The following is a 19,378-nucleotide window of genomic DNA, read 5'->3' on the forward strand; positions in this document are numbered from 1 at the left end:
TTAAATTTGGTAATTACCTGGATAACTATATTTTGTTAAATAAATAAATAAATATACCAAGATAATTGTCTTTATTGATCTATATATATTTGGCCCATAATCTTAATTACTGAATGAGGAACATATTTGATTTACCTAAAATTTTGGCACTCTTGATTTAAACCCTGCACATCAAGAATCAAGGGCTGAGAGAATCACAGTCTCAGAGTGGACACATGACTCTCTTTTGAAGTATCAGCACCAAGAAGTCATTCAGCTTATTTATTTATTTAATGGCTGCATTATGTCTTCATTGCAGCCCGTGGGATCTTTCCTTGTGGCAAGCAGACTCTCGAGTTGTGCTGTGCAGGGTCCAGACCGTGCAGACTTTGGCAGTTGCAGCACACATGCTCAGTTCCTCCACAATGTATGAGATCTTAGCTCCCCTACCAGGATTTGAACCCACATCCCCTACATTGCAAGGCAGATTCTTAACCACCAGAGCATCAGGGAAGTCCCATCATTCAGTTTTCATGTGACCATTTTCACTTTGGAGGAAATCCTGAGTGAAAGCAGGAAGTTCCTCTATAAGTTAATATATCATTATTAGAGAATTTGTTTTATTTTGCTGAAATCTATTTTAATTTTCCTCACTGGTTTTCATTCATTTGGTATCTGTCTTATGCTGGGTACTCCACACTCTGTTTCACACACACACAAACACAAAATTCATTTAGAGTAGTTAAGTGATCATTTGTAATACCAACCTGAGATTTTCAATTTCCTGCTTCTACTGTTAGCGTGCCATTTGAAGCCTTGCAAGGGTATTATTGACAAAGAATGTTAGCATAATGACATTTAGGTGATTATGCTTTGGTTCAAGTCAATATACAATGGGTGGGACAGAATCACTCTATTGGTTGGTGCTGGTTGTTCTTTTTTAAATATAAATTAAAAAAATGATTTTAGTGTTTTCTTTCCATGCCATATTCTGGTCTCAGCTAATGCATCTTTGGGCTCAGTGATAAAGCGTCTACCTACAATGCAGGAGACTTGGGTTTGATCCCTGGATCAGGAAGATTCCCTAGAGAAGGAAATGGCAACCCACTCTAGTATTCTTGCCTGGGGAATCTCATGGAAAGAGGCTCCTCACAGACTACAGCCCACAGGGCCACAAAAGTGTCAGATTTGACTTAATGACTTAACAGCAACAACAAATTCTTCTTTATGTATATGCCCCTTACTTCTGAACGTTTCCTGACAGGAGCATATCCATACTTCCCTTCTTCATCTGAGTCATGGTATTTGATGATCTTATTTTTAACATCCTACCTTGAACCTGACTTCAAGGACAAGGTGTTGAAAGATCAAAGCCTGGACTACTGCTGAAGTACTATGTCTTTATGATTTTCAATTTAGGGCTTATATTTGAAGCAAATTTTCAAATCATCCTGATAGATACGCCATATCTCCTCCTATTAGACTACATTGAGGCTCATGTCATAACTAAGTTTTAAACCATTCTAATTGGGAAGCCCTCCAAAGTGCTTTTCATCTCATAATTTTAAGGATGGGTTAAAATATACATTTTCATAAGCCATCCTCACTGTACCCACCCACCCCCAAACTTAGTGAAGATATATTGACAATTTCCTACAGTGTAATAATAACAAAATAGACAATGGGCCTTACTTATATAAACATCACTTTCATATTCAGTGACTTCCTGTTTTCTATCAGAAGAAGTCTGTAGCACAGCACACCAGTCCAATTCATCATCTGAATCTCACCAATCTCTTATTCCTAACAAATGCCATTTCTTCCAAGTCACCCTTTTATCTCGCCATGCTGGATCACTTCATGGTTCAAAGGGAGTCTGTTAGAGAAATAAAACCAATAGGATATTTTATATGTATAATGTATAGCTACAACATAACTGACTTGCATCATTTAACTAGCAGGAAGTAGTTAAATAGTTCCTGCAGGACTGTCTCAGCATGACTGAGCTGAAATTTGAAGTTCACTGCACAGGAAGTCAGGAGGGAGAGATCAAGAACAGGTGTGAGTTTAAACCCACAAGGATAGGCTGAAACTTGCCTACCTTCCCATTGCCTTGTCTTTGACGACAAGGGTATCCTGCAGAAGCTGAGGCCATTTGTCACAAAGCAAATCCACACATCTGGTCTAGCTGCTGCTTCCTGCCATTGAGGTAAGTTAGCAGATCAACAGAGCTAATATATTCGACAAAAAGGAAGCCAACCATCCTACAAAGTATCAGGAGGATCTACTTGGGGTTCACACTAACCAGAAACTTAACAGATTTTATTAAATACTTTTATGTCTATGTTCATGAGTGATATTGGTCTGTAGTTTTCTTTTTGTGGAATGCCTTTATGTGATTTTAATATTAGACAATGCTGTCCTCTTACAAGCAGTTGTGAGATATTCTTTCATTCTGTTTTCTGGAAGAAACTGTAAGAATGTGTATCATGTCTTAAGTGTCTGGTAGAATTCACCAGTGAAAAACATCTGGAGCTGTTGTTTATTTTTCGGAGGACTTAAAAACTAATTCTTCAATATTTTGAATAACTATAGAGCTCATTCTCCTTGTGTGAGCTTTGGTACTTTGTGCCCTCTAAAGAAGAGATTCAAGTTATCTAAGTTAGCAAATTTGTGTTAATAGAGGTGTTCATAGTGTTTTATTTTCCTTTTAATGTTCATAGAATCTGTGGTGATACTTTTTTATTTCTGATACTGGTAATTTGTATCTTTTCTTTTTCTTTTAATCTTAATCTGGCTAGAGTTCCATCAAATTTATTGATCTTTTCAGATAATTAGCTTTTGATTTTTAAAAATCTTAACTATTGCCTTTTGGGGAGGGGATGCTTCCCTGATGGCTCAGATGATAAGGAATCCATTTGCAATACAGGAGACTGGGCTTCTATCCCTGGGTCAGGAAGATCCTCTGGAGAAGGGAATGGCTATCCACTCCAGTATTCTTGCCTGGAGAATTCCATAGACAGAGGAGCCTAGCGGGCTACAGTCTATGAGGTTACAAAGAGTAGGATGTGATTCAGTGATTAACACATTCCTGTTTTTAATTTCATTGATTTCTGTTCTATTTTAAAATTCTCTTCTGCTCATTCAGGGGTAAATTTTCCTTATTACTCTAGCTTCCTAAAGTGAAAACTCAGTGTTGTTTTTTTTTTTTTTTTTTAATAACTTTCTTATTTTCTGACATATGCATTTACTGTTATGAAATTCCAAGTAAAATTTTGGCTGCACCCAGCAAATTTTTATAAGCAGTGCTTTAATTTTCATTTAGTTTAAAATATTTTAATATTATCTTGAGAAAAATTACTTCTTTTCTTTCTTTCCATTATCTCTTATTTTTCCTCTTCCCATTTTCTTTAACTTTGCTTATACACCATGACATATAGATAAAAAGATATTTGATCTATTGCTTGAACTGATCTTAAATATCAGGTTAATGTAAAACCTTTGAGCTTACATTTATGCAAAATTTATTTGCAGCAAGAGAAAATTCATAGGATATCACTTGATGTTTTATTAAGAAGTTTAAGTGCTTATTTCTGATTTGTTTATTTTTTCTTGAAACTTTTTGAAAGCTTCATTTTACTAGGTTAAAGATAAAATATAAAAGCTATATAATGAATTATAATTCTTGAAAGCAATCATTTTTCTCAATGTGGAAGTCATTTAATATTCAAAAAATTAAGAGTATTAGTAAACAAATCAGGACTATCCTGTAATATCTGGGGCAGTCAGGGAGGAAGTAATAGCTTTGGGCTAAATAAATGCAACATGATGAAGCAGAAAGAATCGTGCAACAAATGTTTTAGAGATATGGATTCTTCTTTCAGATTTTTCATTATCTAGCTTTGTGAGCTTTGTTGATTAACTTCATTACTTTCAGTTTCATATTTTTCAGATTCCAAGTCTTCAAATATGTATTGATTTATTGTATGTGCCAGAGACTGTGTTTTGTGCTTTATCATATTTTATTTCCTATCAGCACTGTAAAACAAAGTTGGGAAACATAATATATGAGGATTTTGAAATTTTCGTACTGTCAGTATTGGATTTATACAGTAATTGTGGTGCTTTTGGAGCTGTTTATTCCATTGACCCCAGAAGTGAGACCATTATTATTAACATCACCATACAACTCACAAGGTAATAATGCTATCAACTTAAGTGATATTATTTGACTAGAATAGTCTCCCATGCATAAAATATGCTTCTTAACTCCATCACAGTGTTTAATGTTCCTATTATTGGGGTTAAGTCGTTGAATTCTTCAAAAATACAAACATGGGAATATTAACCCACGATTATCCATTAATACTGTACTATAGTTTGACTTTTGATTTAGTTGGTAGAAGTTTGAATGTCTTAGCAATAGGATCTAAGAGGCATAACTTTTAAAAGTGAGAACATAAAACTGCAAATATTGAAGGTCACAGCTTCTTATGGAAAGCAGGTCTACATAAAATTTCACAAGGGCAGGCTGCAGTCCATGGGGTCACAAAGAGTTGGACATGACTGGGCAACTGAACAGTGAACAACAACAAGGCCCTGGAAAGCTGGAAAATGAGTCCATTTTATTTTCTACTATTTTTTGCCTTTTCCATTTAAGTAGATTCTATTTGGCCGCTCATTCTGAGAATACAGAACATCTTCAAATATGCTTCTTCAACTTCTGTGATGTGTTTTTGTATCGAAAGACTTTGAAGCCTAAAGGTGATTTGTAGATTTTTTGACCCATTTTGACTAAAGCAGTCACAGGGGATTTCTGACATATTAAGTTGCAGTGTTCTTTGTGGAGCAAGCTTGAGTGGCCTTAACCTCTGAACCTGATTAAAGTTGATCATTTACAAGGAGAGCACAGAAGGCATCGATGGTCTACCAGGTGACCTGTCATGCTTCTGCACTCAAGTGGTACTCCGTATTAGTGACTAAGGGACTCACTCAGATCCATTTCTTAGAGCATTTGTATGAGGGAGAGAGAATGATTGTGTGCCAGGCGACAATGGAAGAAACAAAGCATGAGGAAAACTAGTATGGCTTTATCTCTGCCCATAGATAAGGACCAATGGATGTCCGTACATTCCAGGATGACAAAATGATAGTGGACAAGATGCCCTTATCTACCAAAAGCATTAAACTTAGTACTAGCACTTTTTACTATTTTTCAATAATTTTATTGACCATATATTTTAGTGTATTGTTTACAATACAATAATGTATTATTTTTCTTTTCTTTTTTTTATATAACTTGAGGTAAACTGAGTGTGCCTCTGACTGCGGCATAGTAAAACAAATAAACAGGGTCGGTTATTAAATGAAAAATTAGGGTTGAGGAATGCTAATAATGCAGTGTTTGAGTTTTGTATATCTCTAGTTTTTGCTTCAAATTTCAAAAATTAGGCCAGGCCATTTGCTCCATCCTGTGGAGTTGAGAGGGCAGAGATGGCATTCAGAATTGGGACTGAATTGTCTGCTAATGTGGGACAGATTGGTTCATAGACTTATTTTATTAACTAGAAATAGATTCCTGTGACATTTCTTGCATACAAGAGTTTGTAATTATAGGATTAAGTCTTGTAAACCAATTTCTTGGTTGAGTGGGATACTTATCCATTTGAAGTAGGATGATTAAGAAACAATGTTGCTTTAAAAATTAAATTGTAAAAGGAAAAGATACTGAGTAAATACTAGGGCAGTATCGAGGATAGTCAAATTAAAGCATATAAACATAAGGAAAATACACTTTAATAAAAACTTAAGAACTTCAAATTATTATTTTGGAGTAGATTTTAGATAATGATTTGAAGAAAGCTTTTCTAAAGAAAAGTTGAAAGGGGTTCACTGCTATCTTTACAGAAGCAATGCCAAGATTTGAATTTTTTTTCTGACTCTGAAACTTTTGCAGCAAAAACAGAAATGGGTCAACAGCCTTAGGTGCAAACCAAACAGGCCAGTAAGACTTAAGAAGTCCTGGTTATTCTTTAACTGTTGCTGCTACCAAACATGTAGCTAGACTTGTCCTCACAAACCTATTTACTCTCTTGACTCCATATGAATTCTATTCTACATCTGACATCATCTCCATTCCCCACACTCCGTCGTAACACTCTCTTGCAGTATTTTTCATTTAATAAAGAAGGTCACAGCACAATAAGTTTGGAAAAGACCAATCCCAGTTACCAAGTTGCCTGATGCTAGCTGTGGCCATTTTGAAATTTTGCAAAAAAAAGAAGACTACAAGCCCTTCACTACTTTGAGACTTATTGCCTACCCCAGACTATGAATCCTGACTATAAATCTCTTTACTCCCCCTCCAGGGGTACACAGTTCTTGAGGTGGTAGTCTGCTATGTTCCCTCTTTGCTTGACAAGGAAATAAAGCTACTTTTTCTCTTTTCTTCAAAACTCTGTCTCTGTATTTCTATTTGGCATTGGTACACAGAGAGCCAAGATTTTGGCAACAAAATCTATTTTTTTCTCCTGAAACATGCATAGCCTTAAAGGTAACTAAATTATACTATGAATTAAAACACCTGTATATAATTTATATCTAAAGATATATTCTATTATAAAGCAGATTTATAACTACAGCAGAGTCTATTACAGAGTCTATTACTAAGAAGAAGAAGAAGATTCTAGTAAGAAGAAAAGGGACTAATATTTTGTAAAATGTTATTTGGAAATGTGGCTATATAATTTGGCCATACTCTTCTGAGAAGTTTTGAAAGGTATGAGTGTTGAATATCAGGTATTTTGTTTTCTGTTTTTATTTTAAAAATATCTTTTTTTCTATCATATTTTGGGCCTCTTTTTTTAATTGCTAGAGTGGAGAAGATACCCAGGACACAGAAGAGAAACTGTTTGGAAGCAATAATTTCGTTCTAAAATGTCTCTGAAAATCCACTTCTGACTTCCTGAAGTAATGCAAAGTTTGCACAATAACCTAAAGTTTCCTAAAGAAAGTTTTATGATAGCCACTTCTTCAAAATTATTCTCTTTCTGAATTTCACTTGTGAAAAGAAAATCATAAATGACATAATTTCATGCTGCCCTAAAATAGAATTTAGTGTCATAATAAATAATGCTGAAAGAATAATAAAAGACTAACTCCAGGAATCTTATTTATTCTTAGGCAGGTTGCTTAGCCTCAGAGGATCTCATTTTTTTCTCATCTGTAATAAAATTCTACCAGTTTTACCTACCTCACAGTCTTTTTTATAAGAATACAGTTAGAGAAAAATGGGGAAATCCTTTAGTTACAAAGCACTCTTCAAATGCAACTTTGTAAGCATTACACATCTGTATTTGCAAAATCTCTTGCTCCATTTCATGGTTGTCCATTCTCTAATGTCACTAGCACAGGTGTTTTCTGAATGTTCTATTCAATATTTTTTTCTTTTCTAAGTGATATTTCTGAAGTTTAATATTAATTCTTTGAATAAAATTTTTTGTTTAGTTCTTTCTATATAAAGTTTATATATATATATATATATATATATATATATATATATATATATATATATATAAAATATAAAATGCTTGTGTATGCCATGTTTTCCCTGAATAATCCTTCAGGGAAGGTTCTAATTTACTACAAGAAGCATCCTTTCCCACTAGAGAGCAGTTAGTTCTCTAGGTTGCTCTGCTGAGGCCCTTATCCTTTCAGAGTGTCCTTTAGTAAATCACAAGCATACACAATCCCCCTTGTTTTTCAAGAGCAACATTGAGGCATCTTTGTTATTTTCTATGGTGATGGTCTTTCAAAGGTTTAGTTGGAGCATCTATAGGCACAAGAAGCTGAAAAAAATTTAAAGAAATCTCTCTTCTTACTCAAGCAAAATCTGAAAAAAAGTGACAAAGACTCTCCAGACTCTCAGAGATGTGATTAAAAACAGCGGTGATTTCCTCCTGTCTCTTCATAGATTCAAAATTGATTCTGTCCTCTAACATTGGTTAGCTGTGTCAAAGCCAGGTGGTGTGTTAGAACACGCATTGTTTCCTGCATTTCTTTCTGTCTTGTATCAGAGTATGGATAATCGCTCCATAGATTGTTCTTACTAAAGTAATCTAGTTTACTTAACCTGGGTTTATTCAGTCAAGGATACTCCAAGCACTTAAAAAAAATAGGGAATCATATTCAGTCATGGGAACAATGAATATAGCAAACAAGATAAACTTATTTTGAGGAAGGATAGGCAGAATAGGTGAAGGGGTCAAAAGACACAAAATTCTACTATAAAATAAGTCCACAGAATGTAATATAAAATATAATGACTATACTCAATAATACTATCAGTTCAGTTCAGTTCAGTTCAATTCAGTCGCTCAGTCATGTCTGACTCTTTGCGACCCCATGAACTGCAGCACACCAGGCCTCCCGGTCCATCACCAACTCCCGGAGTTCACTCAAACTCATGTCCATCTTGTCGGTGATGCCATCCAGCCACCTCATCCTCTGTCGTCCCCTTCTCTTGCCCCAAATCCCTCCCAGAATCACAGTCTTTTCCAATGAGTCAACCCTTTGCATGAGGTGGCCAAAGTATTGGAGTTTCAGCTTTAGCATCATTCCTTCAAAAGAACACCCAGGGCTGATCTCCTTTAGAATGGACTAGTTAGATCTCCTTGCAGTCCAGGGAACTCTCAAGAGTCTTCTCCAATACCACAGTTCAAAACCATCAATTCTTCAGTGCTCAGCTTTCTTCACAGTCCAACTCTTACATCCATACATGACTACTGGAAAAACCATAGCCTTGACTAGACAGACCTTTGTTGTCAAAGTAATGTCTCTGCTTTTGAATATGCTATATAGGTTGGTCATAATTTTCCTTCCAAGGAGTAAGCATTTTTTAATTTCATGGCTGCAGTCACCATCTGCAGTGATTTTGGAGCCCCCCAAAATAAAGTCTGACACTGTTTCCACTGTTTCACCATCTATTTGCCATGAACTGATGGGGCCAGATGCCATGATCTTAGCTTCCTGAATGTTGAGCTTTAAGCCAACTTTTTCATTCTCCTCTTTCACTTTCATCAAGAGGCTTTTGAGTTCCTCTTCACTTTCTGCCATAAGGGTGGTGTCATCTGCATATCTGAAGTTATTGATATTTCTCCCGGCAATCTTGATTCCAGCTTGTGTTTCTTCCAGCCCAGCGTTTCTCATGATGTACTCTGCATATAAGTTAAATAAGCAAGGTGACAATATACAGCCTTGACGTACTCCTTTTCCTATTTGGAACCAGTCTGTTGTTCCATGTTCAGTTCTATGTTGCTTCCTGACCTGCATATAGGTTTCTCAAGAGGCAGGTCAGGTGGTCTGGTTAAAAGTTGCTAAGGCAGTAGATCTTAAAAGTTCTCATCACAAGAAAAAAATGTAATTATGTATAGTGATGGGTGTTTGTTAGATTTGTTGTGGTGATCATTTTCATTATATTGTATTATCATTATGTTGTAAACCTGAACTAATACAATTGTCAATTACATCTCAATCAAAATGTAGAAAAGAAACACTTTGCCTAATTATATAATTTATATCTTCCTCTATGGGGGCAGGGTTTTTTTTGTTGTTGTTTTTTCTGCTGCCAGTCACTGTTCCAATAGACATGCCTGGTCTACGTTGGGTCATAGGAGAGGTAAGGGGGGACAATTTTGTTACTGAGTCCAAGCTCATACGATTCACCATGTGACACGTCAGGTGCTGAGGCAAGGAATAGTGATTCTATTTGGAAAGCCAGCAGACAAAGAAGTTGGCAGACTAGTGTTCCAAGAAACTGTCTTGCTTGGGTTTGGGTGCTAGTTTCTTTTACAGAACAAACAGTACAGGGGGAGTTATGGTGATAAAATAAAGTAAAAAAATGTTGATAAATTGGAACTATTTCCTGGTTCCAGCCAGACTCTGGAGAGGACATGTTAATTTCTTCTTTCCTGAAGTCGTTCACAGGTGGGCCTGGTCAGGATGTTTCCTACGAGCTGAGCAAAGGTATTTTTGGCTTAACACTCAAGCATGGGAGGCAGGTTTCCCAGAGATGGGCCATTATGTGTACTTTGAGCTGTAAGCAACATCTCTTTAGTGTTTAACTTGTAGCAGAAGCAATAGAATAAAAAGATTAAAGTAAAAGAAACAGGTCTGATACAGAGTCAGATTTGTTCTTCTGTATTACAATATTAATAAGGAAATCTCTTTACTCCTTGTATCAATTATCTATTGCTACATAACAAATTACCTCCAAACTTGTTGGATTAAAAAACAAACATTTATTATGTAACAAATGAGCTCTAATGGAAGTCAAAGACAAGAGCATCTGTGGGAGCAGGCCTGTGGCTGGACCTACAAAGTGGGTGGAACTGTGAGTTTCATATCAATGCCCATCAGAGAGTATCTGTTGCTGAAGAAGAAGTCACCAACCAGCTTGTCATCAGCCTGCCTCATTGGCCCCCTGGTGCTCGATGAGATCATGAACCTAGTGTCCATGAAGCTACAATGGAGACTGTGGACCCAGTAGCATAGTCTTCCTCCCCAGGGCTGATGTAGCTCTTGCCTCTGCTGATGCCCTGCCCTGCTAATAGCAGAGACCAACTCAGAACCTTCAAAGTGGTGCCATCTCTCAGGGACTCCAGTTCACCTTTGACAGTGAGTTTATTATGTTACACACTTTGTCAATGAAAAAAACCACTGCCTGCCATATCAGTAAACAAAGGATGTTGCAGGCTTCAAGCCACTACAGCTGCCCTCGTGGTGAACCTCGAGGGAGCTCAGGGTGGAGGCTAATGGGTTGCCTACCACCAAGCCCTCAGCCGCTGCAGCCATTCCCAGCTGTGCTCCCTGAGAGGTTTCCAGATGGAAACGAACAGGCTGCTGGCACTAGACAGCCTAGGTGCCTATCAAAGGGATGATATCAGTGAGCCCAGACTTCACATCTTCACATACATAGAAAAGTGCTAAATTCCTTAACTTGGCATATCTGGTTTTCTTTAATTAACAGTAATCTTTTGAAGTTCTGACTCCTTGGCCTTTGCTGCAAAAACTCCTGTATATCCTGGGTCCTCCTTCCTTCTTCAGAGCAGTCTCTCAGAGCTGTCTGAGAAGCCACATTCCAGACTAAGTCCTCAGTTTTGTCCTCCGAATAAAACATAATTCTCAACGTTTAAATTTAAATTGTGCATCTTTTTTGAGTTGACACCTTCTGCATCTGGAGAGGCCATCAATTCATTCTTATCAGATCTGATACAAAGGCCAGCCTCCTCAAAGGCTTGTGACCTGTGCACAGGACTGTGTGCTTGGCTTACTGCTTTGGTGTCATTGTTGTGAAATCGTTATACTTTTTGAGCAATGGAGCCTGCACTTTCAATTTGCACTGGGTCCCACAAATTATGTAGCCAGTTCTGTTGATACATAGTCCAGTAATAGGCTCATCTTCTCTTTGTCATCTGCCAGATGTACAGAGCGACATCCTAGAACTTAAGAAGACCTGATATATTAATGTAAGATCTCAGAAATTATGCAGCAAAATGGTGCAGCGATGTGTGATGACTGCAGCATCCAGTGGTTCCACCCTTTGCTCCATCACTTGGAAACAGCTGACTCAAATAACTACAGAAGATCAGTACTGGTGAAAGCTATCTACCAGAGCAGAGTAATAAAATTGATGAGTATGGCTTGTTTTGAAAACCAATGACTTCTAAAATTTTACTTTCTTGTGTTTCTCAAATACAGTTAATGCCATAAAAATGAATCTTCTAAAACTATTTTCTGTAAGATTTTATTCTTTCCATTGGCAGTTTTTCTTGCTATTTTTAAAAATACAGCCTCCTAGACTAGTTCCGGCTTTCTTTCTCAAATGTTTATCTTCTTCATGACATTATTCTAGCCAGCTGTCAGGGATAAATTAGAATGCTATGTATGAAAGGGGTAAGAATAGCAAAGGTTTGAAGCATTTTGAAGAATAAGTCAGTAGACCTGAAACTGTTGAGATATGGAGAACTAAAGTGTATAAATTAAAGATGACTTTAAGTTTGCAACCCATGAAACCAAACTGACCAGAAACCAAAAATTGTTAAAATCATATCCAGATTTTTAGAAACTAAAAGAATGTGTCTTAGATTTCTTCATGGTTACTTTAGGAATTCCATTTGCAACATTCCTCTAGGTGTATCTGAAGCTAAATTCTTGATTTAAAAAAAAATCAGTTTGATTTCACTCATCTTTGAAGGCACATTATTCAGGGATGTCATGGAAACTAATTCATCTGTGCGTGTGTGTATTCCAGGCCAATGAGAGTGTTTGGTAGTCTCTGAAGTCCATTCCCAATCTCCCAGGCAGGGGGAGTGGGGCTCTGTGTAACTGTTATATAGATAATATTTTTGTTTTTTATTGAAATGTAGTGGATTTACAATGGTGTGTTATTTTCAGGTATATAGCAAAATGATCTAGTTATATATATTCATATATATATATATACTCATATTAATACATATAGCTTCATATATATATATATATATATATATATATATATATTCTTTTCCATTACAGGTTTTTACAAGATATTGAGTATAGTTCCCTATGATATTCAGTAGGTCTTTGCTGATTATCTCTTTTACATATAGTAGTGTGTATGTATTAACCCCAAATTCCTAATTTATCCCTTCTGTCCTAATTTATCCCTCCTTTTGGTAACCATAAATTTGTTTCCTATGTCTGTGAGTCTGTTTCTATTTTGTAAATAAGTTTATTTGCATCACATTTTTAGATTCCACATATAAGTGATATCATATGGTATTTGTCTTTCTCTGTCTGGTTTATATCACTTAGTATGATAATCTCCAAGTTTTCCCATGTTTCTGAAAATGGCATTAATTTTCCTTTTTTATAATTGATTGTCCTTTCTTGTCAAACACTGAATGCTGATAACCCTGCTCCAGGTAGGGGTGCCAGAATTAAAAGTTTCATCATGAAAGTGAAATGTATCAAGAAAAAAGATGGAACAAAAATCTTCCATGAGAACTTGCAGATGATTCTAATTACAAAGGACACTGAAGTATGTGAAGTTCATTACAGACACTCCAGGCATCTGTTGTACCTCCAGGATAGCATAGAAACTCACCAATAAACAAATCTTTTGGAAAAAGGATACTGACTTCTGATTATTTTAAAATGCTGCTTTTAACCATCAACAAAGATGACAGCATTGTTCACAGAACAGCATATTTCTGCTTCATGTTCCCTTCCTTCAGGAGGAAGGTGACTGATGAATTTTATTCTTGTTATGTTTTCTTGCAGGAAGAAGTGAGTTTGGATTGTGTTCTCCATTATAGCATCAGACGGCACCAGCTGAAGAGTCATCTGTTTTGAATGTGGAAATAGCATTTGATCAGGAAGTCAGAAGATGTGAGTTCACAGCCTGGCTTCAATATTTACTACCACCCTGATGACTGTGGCCATATGCAATTCTATTCTCTGAATTTCAGTGTCTTTATCTGTAAAATAGAGATGTTATTGCCTGTACTATCTTCTTCCACTTTTGATGTTGAGGGAGTCAAATAAGATTACATATGCAAAAGAATTGTACAAGTTTCAATTATTACATATGTGTTATATATTTAATTTTGTCTGGCAAAATCTTGAGGCTTTGGGTTTTAAAGGACAGATTTGACTGAGGCTTAAGAAGGGACACAGAAGGTTAGATATTCAAACTAAACACAGCTATTTTAACCACATTTTAAACATCATATTGTTGCAGGGAACAGCCAATTTTGATTCCATACTAGGACTGTTTCTTTGACTTGCTTTTTAATGTTTTTGTTATTATAATCATGCATAATGGCCTGCCTTGGAGAATCTTGCCTCTCTGTCTGACTGTTAAGCTAAAGTGCCTTTGTTTAGGACCCTCTCTACCTGTGGATGTCTACAGGAAGGAAGAAATTAGCACATCCCCTCCCCAAGGTTTGCCATTTCAGGAGACATTTGCAAGTTTAATGAGCTTTCTACTTTGCCTCCTCACTCCCCCGATAAATGTTCTATCAAAGATCCTGGCATCCAGACCCCATAAAAAGGTTATTTTGAGACATTAGTCTGCCATCTTTTTGGCCAGCAGGGTTTTCAAATAAAGTTGTATTCCTTTCCTCAACACTTCATCTCTCAGTTAATTCGCCCATCATGCCCCAATCACAACGAACCTGATAACACTTTCAAAATTGTGGATACAAGTTGGGGGAAAAGAAAATGAAATCGACTTCAAAGAAAGGAAAGTGAAGAATATATTTCAGTCTTGTTCTTATTTTTCTTTTGAACAAAATAGGCTATGGTTTGCCTTCAGCAAGGATATCATTAAGCAAGCAGAGCTGGCCTGGTACTCATCATGTATTCTGAGTCAGTGTTGGGGGTAGGGGGAGATGGTGCTGCTCTTGTGTGGTATGTGGGAAGCCAGCTGGTCTGATGGCTCATCCACATGGTTAGCTGAAGACCCAATATCAGGAGCGGGAGTCAGGGTCTTTAATGGAGAATGTTAAATGGCAGACAAAGGGACTTAAGTTATTGTTACTATTATTAAGGGGCTAAGATAAAGAATACAGTAACAAATCTAAGCAGAAACCTTGATGGGCTGTAAACCAGACCTGAAAAGTGGACAAACTCTAGAACATTTACTGAAGTGATTCAAGGAACTGGTAAAGAAAGTTTGACCAGGCAGCCTGCAAGTAGTCATGTAAGATCCCCACCAAAGGCAAGCTGTTGAGTTCTACCTTTTCTAAAAGTAGAGCTTAATCAAAACTGTAGGAGTTCATTTAGGAATGTGCTCCCAGCCAGTAGCTTTGAGGGACTGAAAGTAACCTGTGAAGGAGAAAAAGTCACATAAAAATGCAAAAGTTGCCTGAATGAAGAATATTGAGTCTGTGATTATAGTAGTTTTCTCAGATGTGTATATCTTGATGTCCAATAAACTGTATTTTAGAGTTATTAAAGTTGACTAATATTCAGTTCTATGCAGCATTATGTGTCATTGGCCTTTTGTGAATGTGCATGTTTTAAACTGCAAATTTTAAACAGTTTGTCCTCTGTTATTAAAAATGGAATAAACTTTGTCATTACATAAAGAAAAACAAAACCAGACAAAAAAAAAAAAAAAAAAAAAAGAAACAAAATGCACAATCAAGTTCACCTTCAGGATGACTGTACTATCTTCCTTCTAAGGACCTTTGTGAAATGTATCTGAATTTTCTTCCTGAAGGAAAGAAGGAAGAAACCTTTACCCATGTCCCCTGTTGTCCATCAGCCAAAGATGTACCATAAGGAGAGCTCCCCTGACTATTTGTGTCTGCTGAGTGAAGAGAGGGTCCCTGCATGACCACAGTAGTCCTGAGGGCATGAAATAGCTGTGGCTGAAACAGGGACCAAGCCCAGACATTCCAGGTTGCCTTGGCTTGAAGTGAATAGGAGCTTGTGTGGATTTGGTTGTTACTGGTAGGACTCAGCACAGAGGGGAAACTGTTGGAGTAAAAGCACAATACAGTTTTAAAGGGGGGCATTCAAATGTATGCATCTATTTTAAGAATAAGCCAAGATGGTTACCATTCATGATTACCATGATTTCTCATTAAAACTTGCAATGCTATATATATCTTCTTGGATTTTCATTAGATGAGTAGGGATGCTTTATTTTCTTTTAAATGAAGAATTCAGAAATCGTAAGTTGTAACTGGCCCACTGAAATGGATAAGAGACTGAAATCTAAACTAGTGGGAGTTGAATTCTCTTCAATTTAGTCTGATTCTTTTTCAGCAGAAGAGAAGAAAGCTCTCTCTCAATCTCAGAAAGAAATTAAATGTATAATTTTATATACTGTGTTGTATTTCTCCCACTTGTTTATACATATATATACATTCAGTTTTCTGAGGGAAAAAAAGCTCTTTACTTTTGTCAAGTATTATTTCTCTTTTTAAAAAGGAAATAGTTTTACTTTTGCTTATTTAAATAATTTAATTAATTAATTTTGGCTGTGCTGGGTCTTCACTGCTGCATGGGCTCTTCTCTAGTTGCAATGAGCAGGGGCTACTCCCTAGTTGTGGTGTGTGGGCTTCTCATTGCAGTTGCGTCTCTTGGTGTGTAGCACCAGCTCTAGGGTGCAAGGTTCTTGTTGAGAAGGAGAAATACCCTCAAGCAAGATACACTGTTGTCATATAATCATTAGTACAGAGCTTAAGGAAAAACATACCCTTGAGCAAGATGAGTTGTTTTGTTGTATAATCATTAGCTCTGGGCTTAAAGAAAAAAATGTCTTATGTGACTAAGACAAAGGAATGTAAAAAATAAATGTTTGTCCTTTTCTTCTCCTCAAGAACCCCAGACCCCTTTCTTTTTCTTGAGGGTCCTGGACCTATTTCTCCTTGAGGGCCCCAGACTCCTTATCAACCTACCTAAGAATTAACTCTCTCAGCAAGAGACAACTTGCTTTTGATTTCTGCATTCACATCATTTATTCTGCTCTGTTTCTCCAAATGTGTGTGTGTGTTTTGTAAATGTACTTACGCTCTCATAAGTACTATAAGAACTATAAGTACTGTAAGAACTATAACTGCCTAATTCTGTACATACTATCTTCTCTTTTATATGATTCTGGTTCTTCTGCAATTAATTTTGATCATGAAATGATAAAACAAACATTTCTCTGTTTTAAATATGTCATGGAATTTTTAGAAATTGCCAAGGTATTTAATATGAAAATACTTGTTCTTAGAAATTCCAAAGTTTCTGTTCAAGCTCTACCTTTCTCCATTCAAAGAACTTCTCCTTCAAGAGCCTGCCGTCATGAAAGTCTCAGTTTATCTTGCTTATGGTAAAGGTAAAAGGAGTAAGTAATGCAGAAGATCAAGATGAATTATCATTGCTAAAAATATTGACTCTAAAATTATTTAAAATATTAGCTATTCTGTGACTTCATAAGGAATTATTTTCATTCTAGCTAAAGATGATAACCACCAGGTGTCATTTGTGCCTATGACAGAGAACATTCATAATAATAATAACAGCTACTCTGTAGTAGGTGCCATAATCACTACACACATAATCTCTAACACAACACAGCCCTGAAAGTCAAATAACCACCACCAAGGTAAAATGAGAATACCCAAGAAATCACTGGACTTATCCAAGCAAATGCCTTAACAGAAATATACTATTCAATTTAGAGTCAAACTCAAACTTCTTACATGTCCTTATTGATTTTTACCCTCACATGCTTAGAAAATGCGTGATTTTATCTATGTATGTTATACATTAAGAAACATATTGTATTATAAAAGTATTATATAAACCAAATCCATCACTTAAAATCTTTCCATGGAAAAAATTCCAGGACCAGATGGCTTCATTCATGAATGACTGCTATAAAATATTAGTATTACCCAAATATGTTCAGAAAATAGATTAGGGGAGAAAAAGCATAATTTTTTAACTCATTTTATGAAACCCAGTGATTTCATTTCTAGTTACATATTACTGCACAGTAATATACTCATATAGACACCAAAAGGCATGTTAAAAGAAAGTCTTGAATGGATGAAAAAATAAAAGTCTCACTAAAAAATAGAATCTATAATAGAATTTGCAAATTATTATGCAAAAAAGATAAATAACAAGATCCTACTCTAAAGCAGAGGGAACTATTTCAATGTATTATGATAAATCATAATGGAAAAGAATACACAAAATAATATATGTATGTATAATTGAATCACTTTGCCGTTCAAGAGAAAGTAACACAACATTGTAAATAAAAATAAACTACCAAAAATATAATCTATAAAAGAATAAATTGTAGAACATTCCTACAGAAAGATAAAGAGTAATGAGACTGAACAAACCACAACTGCATTAATTATCATCTATTAATGCTCCAAATAATCCTCAGCCATAAATGCCAGCCAAACAGCTGTTTGACTCTCTTTATCAGTTCAGTTGCTCAGTCGTGTATGACTCTTTGCAACTCATGGACTGCAGCACTCCAGGCCTCCCTGTCCATTACCAATTCCCAGAGTTTACTCAAACTCATGCCCATCAAGTCGGTGATGCCATCCAACCATCTCATCCTCTGTCATCCCCTTCTCCTCCTGCCATCAATCTTTCCCAGTATCAGGGTCTTTTCTAAAAAGTCAGTTCTTTGCATCAGGTAGCCAAAGTATTGGAATTTCAGCTTCAACATCAGTCCTTCCAGTGAATATTCAGGACTGGTTGGATCTCCTTTCAGTCCAAAGGACTCTCAAAGGTCTTCTGCAAAACACCACAATTCAAAAGCATCAATTTTTTGGTGCTCAGCTTTATTTATAGTCCAAGTCTCACATCCATACATGACTACTGGAAAAACCATAGCTTTGACTACATGGACCTTTGTTGGCAAAGTTATGTCTCTGCTTTTGAATATGCTATCTAGGTTGGTCACAACTTTTCTTCAAGGAGTAAGCGTCTTTTAATTTCATGGCTGCAGACACCATCTGCAGTGATTTTGGAGCCCCCCAAAATAAAGTCTGTCACTGTTTCTACTGTTTCCCCATCTGTTTCCCATGAAGTGATGGGACCGGATGCCATAATCTTAGTTTTCTGAACGTTGAATTTTAAACCAATTTTTCACTCACCTTTTTCACTTTAATCAAGAGGCTCTTTACTTCTTCTTTGCTTGCTGCCATAAAGGTGGTGTCATCTACATATCTGAGGTTATTGATATTTCTCCCAGCAATCTTGATTCCAGCTTGTGTTTCTTCCAGTCCAGCGTTTCTCATGATGTACTCTGCATACAAATTAAATAAGCAGGGTGACAATATACAGCCTTGATGTACTCCTTTTCCTATTTGGAACCAGTGTGTTGTTTCACGTCCAGTTCTAACTGTTGCTTCCTGACCTGCATATAGGTTTCTCAAGAAGCAGGTCAGGTGGTCTGGTATTCCCATCTCTTTCAGAATTTTCCAGCATTTGTTGTGGTACACACAGTCAAAGGCTGTGACGTAGTCAATAAAGCAGAAGTAGATGTTTTTCTCAAACTCTCTTGCTTTTTCAATGATCCAACGGATGTTGGCAATTTGACCTCTGGTTCCTCTGCCTTTGTAAATCCAGCTTGAACATCTGGAAGTTCATGGTTCACATACTGTTGAAGCCTGGTTTGGAGAATTTTGAGCATTAATTTGCTAGCATGTGAGTTGAGTGCCATTGTGTGGTAGTTTGGGCATTCTTTGGCATTGCATTTCTTTGGGACTGGAATGAAAACTGACCTTTTCCAGTCCTGTGGCCACTGCTGAGTTTTCCAAATTTGCTGGCATATTGAGTGCAGCACTTTCACAGCATCATTTTTTAGGATTTGAAATAGCTCAACTGG

This window comes from Bos indicus x Bos taurus, chromosome 6 (genome assembly GCF_003369695.1).
Source record: "Bos indicus x Bos taurus breed Angus x Brahman F1 hybrid chromosome 6, Bos_hybrid_MaternalHap_v2.0, whole genome shotgun sequence".
In the NCBI taxonomy this organism is placed as follows: Eukaryota; Metazoa; Chordata; class Mammalia; order Artiodactyla; family Bovidae; genus Bos; species Bos indicus x Bos taurus.